The sequence below is a fragment of the Netta rufina genome, assembly GCF_964035555.1.
Source record: "Netta rufina genome assembly, chromosome: 10".
Lineage (NCBI taxonomy): Eukaryota > Metazoa > Chordata > Aves > Anseriformes > Anatidae > Netta > Netta rufina.
Window position 1 is genome coordinate 18,900,655 of NC_140133.1, and position 14,987 is coordinate 18,915,641.

Consider the following 14,987-nt stretch of genomic DNA (forward strand, 5'->3'; position numbering starts at 1 on the left):
ACAGGCTCAGAGGATGCACAAGCAAGCTGCTGAGATGAAGGGGATGGGAGCTACAAGAAGCCAACCCCTGCCACCCGAGGTGGGGACACAGCATCATGTTCAGCATCCCCAAACACATCCCAGCCTGGAGGTGCTCAGCACCCCCACGGCAGCAGCAGCTCGGAGCCGTGCCCTTGCTAACAAAATCACTCTGAAGCACGAAACTCTCAAGCTACCTCTGGCTCACAAGCGTGTGGCTGTCACCTAGAGGGGCTCTGAACCTCACGCCGTCCGTTCCTCGCATAGAAACATGTCCTGAGACTGCTTCCACGGGGCAGGCACCGCGCTCGGTGCATCCACGCGGGGAATCTGAGCAAGGAGGGCACCGCAGCCCCACACCCGGCTCGCTGTGCCGCGACTTGTCCGCGCAGCCGGGCCCCGCGCGGCTCCTTCCAGCGCTCCCCGTCACGTGGGAGCTGCAGCGGTGCCAGATCGACGCGTTCAAAGTCATGAGTCACAGTTTCCAAAAATTATCTAACTGGTATAAAAGGGAAAAAAAAAAAAAAAAAAAAAAAAGAAATTTAATGAATTCTGTCTTTTCGTATTTCAGATGACACCCAAAAGTTTCTCCACAGCTCGCGGTGCTAGAAACTCAAGGAAAAACAAACACATGACAGAAAGCAGAAGTAGAGATTTTCATGCATTCTCATGATTCCAGAAGCTGGAGCTTTAAGGAAAAAGAAACAATAAACAACAAAAGGCTTATGATATAAGGATTATGATTTGGCTAGCAGCAGAAGTAAAACCTCATGATTTATGTGACAAACCTCAACTGAACAACTCGGCTCCAAAACTTGGAAAAAGGTGAAACATTCCAGCATCGTTTTGGCTGCCAAGATAACAGAAACAATCGTGCAAAATTCCAGGGCAAGCAACAAAAATTAATGAGATTTGTTCCACTTTCGTGAACTCGAAGACAAACAGATGTTGACAAAAAGATGTTGCAAACAGTTTTTGCTGCTCAGCCGAGCCCAGCCCGCAGCGATACGAGTGCATCTCTGCGCCGTTGTGTCATCCCCTTCGCTCTGCCTTTTCAGCACACCCCGAGCAGCCCAGTGCCTTCGCGTGCTGCGTGCTCTTTCACATCTTTTACCAGCACAGTGAGTTTAATTACAGTCTCCTGTATGCCACGTTAACAATCACAATTAGTTATTAAGCATTTATTCTGCCAGAAAACACCTGTACTGGGTACTTCCCTAAGACCCGGTTTCAAAGGGGCAGGAAAATGCCCCCTCTTCAGTAACATCCACACTTTTTAATGCGATTCTACAATTTCAACTACGAGTACCAAAGGGCTCAGCTGGCTCCTGCCTGCTACTTTCTGTTCTCCTTTAATACTGAAGCAATCATTAATTTTATTTGCTATAGATTAGACCTGTAGGACCCAACCTAAATGACACTGAGATCCAAGAGGCCCTCTCCTGGAAAAAGGCTCCAGAAATGGATCCCATGTCCAAATTGAAGATGACGCCAGCACTGGTTTCATTTCAAGGCAATCCAGATGTTCAGTAAAGTGATTAGGAAGTGGTGTGTATCAAATATAAGATACTCTGCATTGAACTAATGCATTTATTTGCTCTGAATGGTTTTCCAGTTCAGGGCAGCACTTTGCCTGTCACAAGTAAAGTGCTTTGACAGAACACATGGACATTGCTGCTGCCTCAGCTGAGCCAGCACACAGAGTGGCCAGCAACCCTCAAATGGCAAAAAGAGCCCAAAAAAAAGTACTGCCACTCTGATACATTTATTTCCTGGCCAACTAAATGAGTTCACCTCCCATTTGTCAGCATCCTGTACATCCACAGCCATTTAAAGGAAGCAAATAAACCTAGTGTTACCATGAAGTCATTGAGGTTTCGCTGTTACTGCTTAGCAGGTGTCCCAAACGTCACCAGAATCAGGTAACACAGCCTTGTGCTTTGAAGAACCCAGGCTGAGAGCTTGCCCTGGCTGTCAGCAGCCCCGGTCAGGCTTCCTTCCCTCCAGCACTGCATCCGAGCCAGGGGTCCCCTGGCAGGCACAGGGCTCTGGTACCCAACCTGGCCCCCACCACGTAGCTGTGACAAGGTAGGTGAGGCTCTGAGACCTGGCTGGGGCCCAGCAAGAGGTGGGAAAGCTTTGTCTCAAACCCCTGCTGAGTGCTGCCTCGCCCCTGGGGACCTGCTGGTGGCATACTCCCTTCAAGGAAGGGGGGTGAGGATGGAGAACAGCTGAGGAAGTTGAGTGGGTGGATCCCCTATTTCACTGCCATAATTAGCAAGAGAAAGGGTAGCCCTCTTCTTTCCCTTCCTCCTGGGTGGAGAGACTTGCAGCAGATGTATTGACTGTTACCTCTGGCTGCCTTGATTTATTTTTATTAAGGACAGTTACAGAAACAAAGTCTCCAGGCAGTCACAAAAGAAAAAGAGGAAAAAAAAAAAATAAATCCAGAGACATCACATCCACTGTGAATGTAAAACACGGTAGCTCCATCCAGTCCCAGAGAGGCACCAGCCACACCATCCCATCCAAACACAGCACCCACAGACACGGACAGGATCTTCTGTGCCGTCAGGGTCCCTTTGGGCTTACATCTCTGCTTTCTCACTCAACTTTCTCTTTGCACCTTCTACTTGTGTAGAGGGGAGGACTCACGGGCACATGGGGAAAAAATCCAGATAAGAAAATGCAGCTGGATTGTAATTTGTAGTTTCACAGTCCTCTGTGGATAAGCCCCAACACAATACATCCATTTGCCTGCAAATTGAGAATTGTGTTAAACCCACGGTAGTTCTGAGGTAACAATATCTTCACGCTGAGAAACTTGAAGACTGCTGAGAAATACAGCACTTAAGCAGAACAAAAAGCAAATTCCCAGCAGCACCTTCCACCCCCATGTTTTTATTGAGTTTTAGTAGAAAAGAATTCAAAAATACAGAGAGCCTGCCGACCAGACTAGGCATTGTCTGCATTAATTTGGGGTATACATTACTCTCAGTTGATACTCAGATGAAAAATTAACCCAGCATTCCTCCATGGCTTCAGATTTCATGAACAAATTTTGCAGGCACATCTCTGGACATGGTGCTCTTGGTTTCCACTTGCACGAGCACACAGGAAAGGGAGGCACAGCTCCGTGCGTGTTGGTGGGGATGGTCTCCCAGATGAAACGGGACCATGCAGAACAACAGCAGCTCTGAACTCCGAAGAGCTTTTCTGGAAGCAGTAATGGTAACGGGACCGTGCCCCAGCTTGAGTGATGGCAGAATCTGGCCACCAGATACCTGACCTGCACCAGCCGTGCAAAAGCAAATAATGAAAACTGAACAAAGTGGAACTGAGATCTTCAGCAGGGCCTGAAGGAGCCATCTTCAGTCTTATGTGACTTCGGTAGTTCTTACTCTGAATTTTCTCCTGAAGCCCAAAATACAAATCTTACGTTATAAAGGTACCATGCTTCCAGCTGATCTTATGACATTATCAGGGGGTTTTCATTATCAAAATACAGAATTTTATAATTGCCATTTCATTAGGTTATACAGGCCGCAAAGCAAGGAGATTCATTGGTGAAACATATTTACATTTTCTAGCTTACTTCTGACAGATATTTTTTATAAACCAGACACGAATTCAAACACCTCAGACCTGCCCTTGCACCAGAGGTTACAAAGTCGGGCTGCTCCTCCCAAGAACTTCTAGAACCATCCAGCTATTTCCATAAGGAGCACCAACAACAAGCAAGAACTTGGCTGTGAACAAGAGGCAGGAAGCACCAGCACAACCACCCGAACCACGCCACCTTCAGCAGCAGCCCCGTGTGCTTCACCAGCCTGCTGCTCTGTGCCCCCTCTCCTAACCACAGCCCCTGGCACCCATAGAGCAGACGTCTGGAGCCCCACGACACCACCACACAGCACCATTACCTCAATAAAAAGCCACCAGGCTTCTCCAGAAGCACCACCACAAACCTCTCAGCCCCCCAGGACACGCAGATCGCCCCCAGCCCTTCCACAGCCGCTTCCCCCCAGCGGCCAGCAAGCCCTGTGAGCAGAGCCCAGGAAGACCTACCTCCCACAGCAACACGGGATCCTTTCCTTGGCCTGAGGCTAACGAGCCTTGACCTCAGCTAGCAGAAAACCAAGATGCTTGAACCTCCAAGTTCAAGAAGCTGTACTTTATCCCCTTCAAGCCCCCCTCACACAAGGCAGGGCCTACCTGCCTCTTGGGCTCCCCAGGCCTGGGGAGCTCTGGGCAAACAGCGCAGGTGAAGCAGGTCAGGCTGTCCCCTCACCATCTGCACACAGGTGGTGGCATTTTCCTCTCATGAACAGGAGATCACGGCTGCAGAAACACTGTGTGAACCACACCACCTCCCTGATCCGCTTCTGAGAGGGGGAAGGCTGGCAGAAACACAGAGGCCTCTGTGCCAGGCTTCCTTGTCAGGACTAACACCTTCCCGTTACAGGAGCTGGGCCCTTCTTAACATCAAACAGGGCGTCAAACACTGGATTTTCAAAGAAATGTATATTAAAAGCAATGCCAGTTATAAGTGATTGGCAAGAATTAACATGGGCATCTTCACTGGAGCACAGTCTGCGAGCTGTGGCAGATAAATACGGGCATTTCTATCGGGCATCGCTTTATATACACCCTGCAAAAGCAAATCATTGGGTGGGATGTGAAAATCAAGGAGGAAAAATATATATGTTTCTGATTATTCTACCCTAATGTTGTGTTCTGTCATTATGGCAGATTGCTTAATTGTGCTGCTGATTACTTTTCCTGAATTCTTCCTACAGCTGTAGTTTTTGCAGTGCCGTGGAAACACTAATTAGCAGGAGGAATGTTGCCTTAAATTTTGTTACAATATCATACATGGGAAAAAAAAAATAGAAATCCTCAGCCTTCACTTACTTCGTCCCCCTCTCTTGTTTACTTAACCCATCTCACTCACCGTCCGTCTGTCCCTCCTGTAAACTCTGTCTGGGCAAAGGTGGCGAGGTCGTAGGCAGGGAAGTCCTGCCGCCAGATGAAGGCAGCTGTAATCCAAGTGAGCAGTTTAGATCAGTCCTTTCCACCCCACAAAATTCACCTTTTAGAACAATCCAAATGTTCATTCACCATAGGACGGGCTAGACTTTGCGTGTGCTTGCTACCAGGAATTATCTATATACTTTGCAATATGCAAAATAAGCTGCCAGTATAGGAACATCTGCACGATGCTGTAATCTTACTGCACATTTAGACTCCACATCCTTAATGATCCATCACGGGGAATGATTTGATGTTGTTTAACTCTTGTTTCGCTAAGCTGTGGCATGCATTTGCCCTGCTTGTTCTGCAATATATTCCTGCAATATATCCACTCGCTAAGGAGAAATGCTTCTTATCTTGTGTAAATGAATGCTGTGACATTCTATTTTTTATTTTTCTGCCCCTAAGCGCTAGCTGCTGGTTCAGCCAGCATTTCTCTTCCTCCTTCCCTTCCTCCAGGCGATCTGGTGGGAAGAGATGTGCTCCTTACTCAGGAGTGTGCATGCAACCCTCAGGGAAGCAATTTTGAAGAGGGGACCCCACTCCTCCACCTCCATTTTTACACCAGTTTGGGATTAGCAGCAAAATGGGGGAGGATGGCAGCGCACGGGTGCTGTTGGTAGGACTTCCCCCTCTCTGAACCGACTGCCTCAGCTCAGCCGAGCTGTTGACCCGACATAGTGCAGCAACTTTCCTGTTTCTCCTGCATGTGTAACCGCAGCCTGAGCCAGCACCTCGACTGTGACCCTCACCCGGTGCCTGAGGCCTCCGCCGCAGTGGCTCTGTGCTCGGGCTGCCCCACACCACAGCCGTTCCGCCGGCACACTTTGGCTTTTACTCCCCAGGGCCAGCGCAGCCCACGCGTCCCGGCGCAGCCACCCCGCTTCCCAGGAAGGGAAACTTTGGGTGGGATGAGAAACCATCCCACACACGCGGCTGAGTCACGAGCCCTGCCGCCCGCCGCAGGGGCTGCACCCCGAGGTGCGAGCACTTCGCCACCACCGGCTGCTCCGCTCCGCCAGCGGCACCAAGCAGCTGAGGCGAAGCAAGGCAGTGGGGTGATTTTGGGGGTGGGAAGGGTCCAACGCTCACCTGAATGGAGTTTGGCCATCTGAAGGAAATAGAAAGTCTGGGAACAGCCAAGGGCAGCTCACTTATAAGCAAGAAGACAGCTTTGGGGCTTAGCACAAGTGCTCCAGCAGCAGAGACGAGGCTGAGACAGGTATAGCTCAGTCAACACTTTGTGCACAAGATCCATTGGCTTCTTCCTGCGTATGGTTTCTCACCAGAACATTGCCCCTGAAGCACTGCAAAATGTTGAACAAACAGTGCTGCACGCCAGGAGTGCATCACACGAATGGATAGCCAGCTGTACCGCTGGCAGGGTGCAGGCAGGAGCCCTGGCATCTCCTGGGCTTCCTGCAGGCTTTGAAAGGCACCAAGCAGCACACACACGGTGACCCCAGGGTGCTGGAGGCACTGGACTCGCTTTGAGCCGGCAGTGGAAGAGCTTGTGCATGCCTAGGGGGCGAGGTCAGCGTTTGTGGACATCTGGCAGCTCCCAACAGGCTGCCAGACATTGGGAAATCTGAGACAAACAGACAAAATCCTCCAGATCTGCCTGTACACAACTTTCAGGTGGAGAATGTCTGGGGAAAGTTGCATACATGGTAACCCTCTGCTTTGCTTTAGCCCTGACTGAAATGCAACCTGTCCTGGGATGGGCTTTGACACCTGTGGTGCTGGGAGCTGGGCTGGCAGCACCCAGTGAGCTTGCCAAGTCCTGCTTCAGAGCTTGTTGCAGGCTTGGGTTTTAGGCAAGACCATCCCTGAAGCTGCTCTCAGCTGCTCGTATCTGTGAGCAGCCAGTGTCATTACTGGGAAAGCAGCACAGCCCAGCGGGGTGAGGAGCACCTGAGCTATCCCCCATCATGGATGAGGAGCAGCAAGCTTGGGGTTTGGCATAGTCAAAATTAGGACCTTCCATCCCTGCACCCACTCAGGTTCTTCAGAGTGTTTGTGAACAGGAATCTCACGGATCAACTAAATCCCATGTGATTGCACTGCACCTCTGATCGCAGGGAGCAGTCCCCACCAAAAAGAGCTCACAGGTGAGGAGCAGGAATGTCAGGCAGTCAGGATTATTAAAATCCAACAGCACACACCGCAGATTATTACAAGCCAGCAGCAGATACGTGTCCTCTAGGAGAAAGCCATTTTATCTGCCTGTTGCTAGTAAGTACTGGAAGAGGTTTCATGGTCACCATAAGTATTAGGACTGAATAATGTTTGGCTATATTAATCTGAAGTGCACAGCAGGGAATAAGGTAATTTTTCCATCCTTCTGATTATATGTAAAAATTTTATATGAGCTTTTTGTGGATTTGATTGCAGCAACTTGGGATGTTTCCCAATTTGTTCCTCTCCCAGGATAGTTTTTCTGGATCAGCTGCTAGCGAGCCCTGGTGGAACACATGGTATAAAGTATTTGTTGCTTTAACATTTCAAACAACCTAGACAGACAAGGTCACACTCTCCTGGCACATGGCCTGCATGCAGCGCCTTCTTTGTCTTCTTTAATATCTGCTGCAGCCGAACAGCAAGGCGAGCGGGCTGGTCCTGCAGCATCTCAATGGTACAAGCATAAATCCACGCTTTCCTTCCCTCTCACTCTCCCGTTTGCCACCTTTCTGTTTGGCTACGGCGGTGCTGTGTTGGCTAGCAGTGGCCTCACCCACCCTCTGGCCGGCAGAGCACGCGAGCCACTTTGTTAGCTAAATGCTGCGCTTCCTTGTGAGAGCAGACGCTGCAAAGTACTCGAAATAACGTTAGCGGCTGTGAACTGCGGGGCCCGATCGATGAGGGACATGACAGCCAATTACCCTCCCACTTTCTGATTGTCCCCAGCAATCAGCCCGGATCAATACTTTCAATCTCAATTGATAGCAGATATCAAACCTGAAATAAAGCGGTTCGCTGTTTTGGAAGCGCTGTCGCAGTGTGTTAAGGCGGCCACCCCACACATTTAACCATTCATTTCACTTCCACCTGGCCCTGCCTGGCCGGGCATCGCGCTGCCCAAACCATGCACAAGTGGCATTTTGGCACAAGCACCCATCAGCCACAGGCACAGACCGGGCAGAGGGCAGCAGCACAGCTGTGTCTCCTTGCACCGGGCACCTTATTGCAGAATTAGCTTCCCAAAAGAAGCAAAAATTATAAATTCAGTTTAGCACAGCAGGGTGAAAGCATGAATATCAGGAGGAAAACATACACTGAAGCAAGGAAGATGCTTAGCACGTCTTCCAAGCAGGCAGCCAGGACACCAGCCACAGGTTTGGCACAGCAGGGCAGGTGGCTTCTCTGTCCCTCCTCACCCGTTGTGCCACCCAGTTGCCATCCCAGCAGCGACCAGTGCTGGGTGCGTGCTGGTGGCCACCCCGGTGCAGGGGGCTGCTCTTGGCCACCCCTGCTCTCTTCGCGGGCGGCGGCGCCTGCCTTTGTTTCAGAAGACTCAGCGAAGCCTCCAACTATTTGAAGAAGCACCGTGCCAGGAGATCTTTCAGAGTTTCCTTTAAAGATGCCAGTTCACGCAGGCTTTTGTAATTGAGCAGGGTCATTTACATTCATAATGGTTTAACCAAAAAAACACCTGCTGGTGTGGGTGTGATGAGCCAGGCCCTCGCTGCGCTGCGGTGGGGGTCAGGACCAACAGGGATGTGACAAGGATGGTCACTGCTGCCCTATCCAAAAGCCTCACAGGGTTTGGTGTTGGTGTCCCCAGAGCATCCCAAAGATATCAGCTGAGCAGCAGCTCCCTGCCCTCAGCACCTATAGCAACCCTCTGCCACACCTGTCCTTCTGCTGTCCCTCAGGGGGTGTCAGCCCCAACATGCCATGCCCACGGTGCCCAGAAATGCCCTTGCTGACATCTGGGACAAGCACCACGTCCCGAGGGCAGGCAGCCTCTCAGCAGCCCCTTAGAAAGGCTGAGGAGGGGTGATGCTGATAGGAAAGGCATCTGCTGCATCCTCAGTGCTGTGGAGAAAAAGCTGGAGAACATGAACTTGGGAGCTCAGGGCACAGATGGAAAAAAAAATAAAAAAGACAAAATAAAACACTCTTAAAAAACATTTACCACGGGGATTGGCTGTAACAGGTCGGAGTGCAGTGTCCTGTCCCCCTGAGCTGACACCCTCAGCTCCCCGCAGTGCCAGGTAGCCCCACCACGCATCTCAGGGGGCACCACAGGGACAGATGGCTGCAAGCCCTGGCTGGGCTGGGGGACACCTCCCGGGGCCCCAGGCTGGTGACATTTCGCTCACAGCCCCATGGGTGAGAGATGCTCCCTGTGCACATTCCCCTTCTCCCCCCCTGCCCTGCCCGATCCCCCTACGAAGGCTCCCCCGGTGTCCCTGCAGGGGCACAGCCGCCTGTCCCAGTGTCCCCTCAGCCCTGCAGCTCCTCTCCTTGCTGCCATTTTCAGAGGGCTGGCTAATGAAACAGATCCCAATTAGCTCTCTGCAGGTCGCTTCGTTTCAACATCCACGTGCAACCGAGGCAGAAGCACAGCCACGAGCTGATGGGGATAAAGCATGAGCCCCGCGAGCACAGCGTGGCGAGGAGCCAGGCTCCCTCTCTGTTAATACACAGTGCTTGTTATAAGATTGAATATCCATTTGGGGGCAGGATTCACCTACTTTCCTCTGCGCGCTCCCCTCTGAAAGCATCGTAATGCTTTACTTATTGGCATTTTATTTTGATGAATAGGCTGCAATTGGTGCAGAAATACCCCGAGTGGCATCAGGAGGCTCAGCCACGTGACCGCTGGCCCATTTGCGCCCAGCACCATCAGTCAAAGTTCGTGGCACTCACGGGATGCTGAAGCCCGAGGATTTTCCTAGCAGGCATGGAGAGGCAGGGCAGCACGAGGCATACCAAGTCTTGGCTGCTGGGTGGTGTCTGGGCTGAGCCTGACGCTGTGCTGCCTTTCCCAAGGCCACGGCGGAGCTGCCCAGATGCAGAGTGCCTGAGCGGTGCTGAGCATGGAGAAGGGGAGGAGAGAAGATTTCTCCAGGCTGGGGTTAGAGCTGAGCCTTTGCGTGGCCAGCACGCATGAAAACAACTTTGATGGGGCAGAAAGGAAAAAAAGAAAAAAAAAAAAAAGGAATGTAAGCCAGGGACCTTGAAACAGCGTGGGTCAGGCACAAAGGGCTGCTTTTACTTGGTGCATTTTATGTAATGTGCAGGGGTCCTGCTCACAACGTGGTGCTCCCAAAAGGCAGCCCTCCAGCAGCAGCAACGAAGTCTCTGAGCTCAGGCAGCCTGCCACAGCCATGAAATAGCTTCTGCACTGACAGGCTGGGTCCTGGCACCAGGCTGCCCTTTACCAAAGCCCTTTTCCCATTGCCAGCCCAGGAGAACGCCCCCTTGGCTGGGGTTTCGGGGCGCACCTCACCACACCATGCCAGGCAGCGGGCTCTGCCCTGCACTGGGCAGGCAGTGGCTGGGGGTGCAAGCAGCAGGTTTGCACTCCATAAAAACATTCCTACAACACATCCAGCTCCCCCAGCACTGCCCCATGCCCTCGCCCAGCCACACCAGCAGGACAAGCCCCACTGCTGCCCCCCCAAAACCCCTGTGCCGTGGGGCAGGCTCCGGCACAGCCCTGCTCTGTGTGCTGGCGGGGAAGGCTGCTGCACCGCCTGCTCTGTGCTGCTTGCTGCCAGAATCGCTCCTGACCTTGCCGGTGCCGCAGGACAGCCAGGGAGACGCATCCCCCTCTTTCCTCCTGCCGGCACAGAGCTATTTGATGTGCCGCTGTTTACTTTGGGAGAGCTGCAGAGCCAAGGCCCTGTCTGAGCACTGCGAATGCTTCTTTCTGGGCAGGGGAGGAGGAGGGGGGGAAGGCAGCGATTCAGTCCAGCTCTAGAAGCAAGCCCCTTGCTATATATAACAAGGAGTCCTCCGTGGTTTGTGCTTTCTAATTGCAGTTAATTAGGAGTCGTAGCTGTAGCTTTGCTTCCCACGTGGCTTTGGGCAAAACTGGTGGTAAAAGTTGTTTTCAAGAGCGTTTTGCTCCTTGACGGTGTCAGGGAGGTCACGAATGTGACAGAGGCCTCAGAGGTGACTTGGGGAGGGTTGTTGGGGAGGGTTGCATCACACCCCCAGGACAAAAAGTGCCTTTACAGGGCATGAGCAGGAGCGCAGACCTGAGGAGAGGCCACGGGAGCTTCTCTCCTGCTCTTCCAGGCTGGGTTTGAGCTTTGCGTGTGCTCAGAGAAGGGGAGAAACGCACAAGCTGTGACTATTTTTGACATGCACTTAAGCTCCGAAACCCCCCAGAAATCAAAGACCCTCTGAATTTGCCAGCAACAGTTCGAGAAAATCCATTTCCTTACGGCTGCTCCCGACTCGGATAGCCGCCCCCCTTCTTCGCACTGTTTATACGTGAATTCCTCCAGCATTATGTGCTTTGTGTAAGCAGGAAAAGTCCAGTCCAGACAAAGCTCCGTGACAGGCTCCCCTGACTAATAGCAGAATTATCCTTACATAAGTCCTTTCTCTTCCTTGGCACTTTATTTTCCAGCAGGAAGGGTGCTTCTCTGCAGCCTGGCAGGACGAGAGCAGCCGAGCTGGTCCCTGCAGCCCCGGGCTGCTCGCTCCATCCTTTGTCTTGCACTGCCATCTCATGGCAGCCTCGCTGCCAGTTTGAGCAGCTCCTTTGGCTTTCAGCTCCGCAGGTATTTTCTTGCTGAGCTGCAAAGGTTTCAGATCTATCAAGCCAAACGAAATCCAGAGATTAAATAAGTTTTTAATTACCGAACGCTCCGTGTCCAGAACCTAAGAGCCTTCAAAGGCAGCTCCAGGCTGGAGCACAAGGCAGAGATCATTTATCTTCCTCGAAGACGAGCGGCCTTCCTGTCCAGACTGCTGCTATATAAATGGTAACACTATACAAACATGTGTCTTCCACATTACGGACCATCTCTAATGGCTCCTTTATTTCAAGAGAGAGAGAGGGGGAAAAAAAAACGAAAAGAAAAAAAAGAAAGAAAAAAAAAAAAGAGAGAGATAAAAACCCATACTTAAATCTGGAAGCCATTGCAGGCTTCAAACTGTAAAACTATTGCAAATGTTGAACTTCCACTCCCACCTCCTTGCAGCTCGGAGATGTTTCCAGCGCTACCCCCTGTCCATAGGCACCAAATGCTGACAGCCACCCAGCACCCATGGGTGCACGGCAGAGCCCCCAGCACCCCCTGCCCAGAGGAGAGGGAGAACCAGCAGTAGCAGACACCCAAACAAGATGCCTCTCCCCGTCCCATGGCGTGCCGGCAGGCCGATGGGGTGTGTTGGCCAAGCCACGCTGCCAGAAGAGCTTTTCTTCCAGGCTTCGGCTCATCCCGTGCCTGCAGGAGGATCAGAGGAGGCCTAATCCCGGAGATTAAGGCCTGGATGCTGGCGGAAGGAAGGTTTCTGCTCCTCGCCACTGCAGGGGGGACTCTGCTGGAGCAGGCAAAACCCAGAAAAAAACAGAATTATTTTTTTTTATCCAAACATTTGAGGACATCTCAGGTCCCGTGGTCACTGCCATGGCCTTGCGGCTCAGCACCCTGCCCTGGGGCCGAGCACTGCCCTTGCTCCCCACCAGGTATCTTCCACTCTGCAGAGGACAGGCTCAGGTTGGCCCCTCTCAGCACCCAGCTGAGGGTTTGGGGGTGGATTTGGGTCTCCGAGGGGTCGTGGCATGGGTGTCCCGCCGTGAGAAATTAGGGGAGGGACATGGGTACCAGGCGGTGCCACCCAGTGTCCCCAGCACACAGCCACAGGGCGTGGGAGCTGATGGGTGAAGCCGTGGCGCAGCCGCTGCGGGGCGGGGCGGGGAGGGTGACTAACAGCTGGTTGGGAAATACCAAAGGCAAAACAAAACAGGAGTCCCCAAAAAATAAGCCCAAGGAAAAAGAAGCAAGCCAGCAGGCTTTGCGTGCAGAACTCGTGGGCGCTGCCCATCACGGGATCATTTCACATTTTACCTGGTAAGCCACCCTCTCCTCTGACCAGCAAATATTATTTTCAAGTATTGCTAAGGGCCAGCAGTGCTGTTGCATTTTGGATCAGGATTTTCTTGCTCCAAACCTCATGTTCTGTGGCCAGAAGACGTTCAAGAATATTCCTTCCTCCCCCAGCTGGCATTCAGGACACGCTGAAAGCGCTCGGTGCAGTTTGGAGCCATGCAGTGCCACGAAGCTTTTGAGACACATCCCTCCCTCCTGGGTGGCCGTCACCACTCCAGAGAGCCTTGTCCCTGTGCCCGTGGTGCCACCACCCTGCCGTTCCCTATTAGTGCCTCAGCACCAGCCTCTTTCCCCCTGTGCTGCCCCAGAACCAGCACCGCTCTGCGTGGCACAATGCTTTCTCTCCCACATCGTGGCAATCCCAATGCAAATCCCAGCCCGGCGTGGCACAGGTTTGCACGCCCCGCCTTGTTGAGCACCTTGCTTTCCCCTTGCACACTTGTACAGAAATTTAACTGTGCAGAGTTCCTTCAGACTACTCCCTGATGTGCAAATACAGCTTTAAATGACTTCTCTAGGAAAGAATCCTCACTATTTTATACAAATTGTCTTGCATGTTTATTGCACAGAATCCCGATCCAAAAAGAAGGGGATTCATCCCGTGCCTATTCATAACACTGCTCTCCCTTACGCATTACGAGCTGGAACAAACTCCAGGCCCCCTCGCATGATGAATGATGCCTACTTCAGGCCTCGCTTTCAGCCTGCTCCGATTTGCTTATTTATGGAGCCTCCGTGGCAGCAGCACCAGTGGAAACCCTTCTTGCCCAGTTTTAGCTTTTAAGCTTCATCCCCCGCAGCCAAGCCTGGCATAGGCAAAACATAAAAAGTGATTTCTTTTATGCTCCCATCACCTGGCGATAGCAGAGCGCTGACTGCGCCCATCCTGGCCTGCAGAGCCTTTTGCTCCTTGCTCTGATGTATGGAGTTCCTTAATTATTATTGAGGAGAGCGTGCCAGCCTGCCACGCTAAAACAGAAGCTCACAGGAGGCTGAGCAAAGCCCACAGTACGGAGTGGCTTTCACTGAAGATGCCCTGATGTGTTCCTGCACAGTGATCAGGCAGCATCACCCGGGCACACTGCACAACACAAAAACGCTCCCACCACTCGCGCCTGCTCCCACTGTGCCATTTTTCACCGCTCCTCTCCAAACCAAAACGCCACCAGCATCTCCGGGGGGCGAATACACTGTAGAGCAGAATCATTAATCCTGATACATCTCACATTTCCTGAACCACTTTGCAAGTTTTTTTTTTTTTTTTTTTTTTAAAAAAAAAAAACAGCACGATGTGAGAGTGCCCAGGAGTGAGACATCACAACGCCAGCACACACCCGCAGCCCGTTTTGGCGCATGCAAGTGCAGCGGCTCCTGCCAAGGAAGCTCCTTGTGCTGTGTGCAGGAGCAGCAGGAGGGACACTGCTGGGACCGTGACATGGAGGGAGGGCTTCCCAGCAGACAGGGCAGCAGCTCCCAGCTCTGCCAACACTCGTTTGTCACCCGGGCATCCCCAAGGTGTAACAACCACCCCATGGGGACACCACCACCAGTCAGGGAGAGAAAAGCATTTGGGGAAGACAACACAAACACCGAGTGTGCCAGAGATTACTTAATTCACAGGGAAATTAAAAACAAAAACAGAACTCCCAAAGCTTTGCAATCTCTTAGAGCAGATATTTTATAGTCAGTCATGAAGACAAAAAATAGAAGAGCAAGATTTCAGCAGCTGCAGAAGCAGCAGGTGAGGCAGGAGATCTCAAGATCCCAGGGCTGAGACAGCCCCTGGAGGGACCAGCAGCTGCTACAGCAGAGAGAGAAGTTGCTGCTAAAGGACAGCAGCAAAAAACAAACTGACTC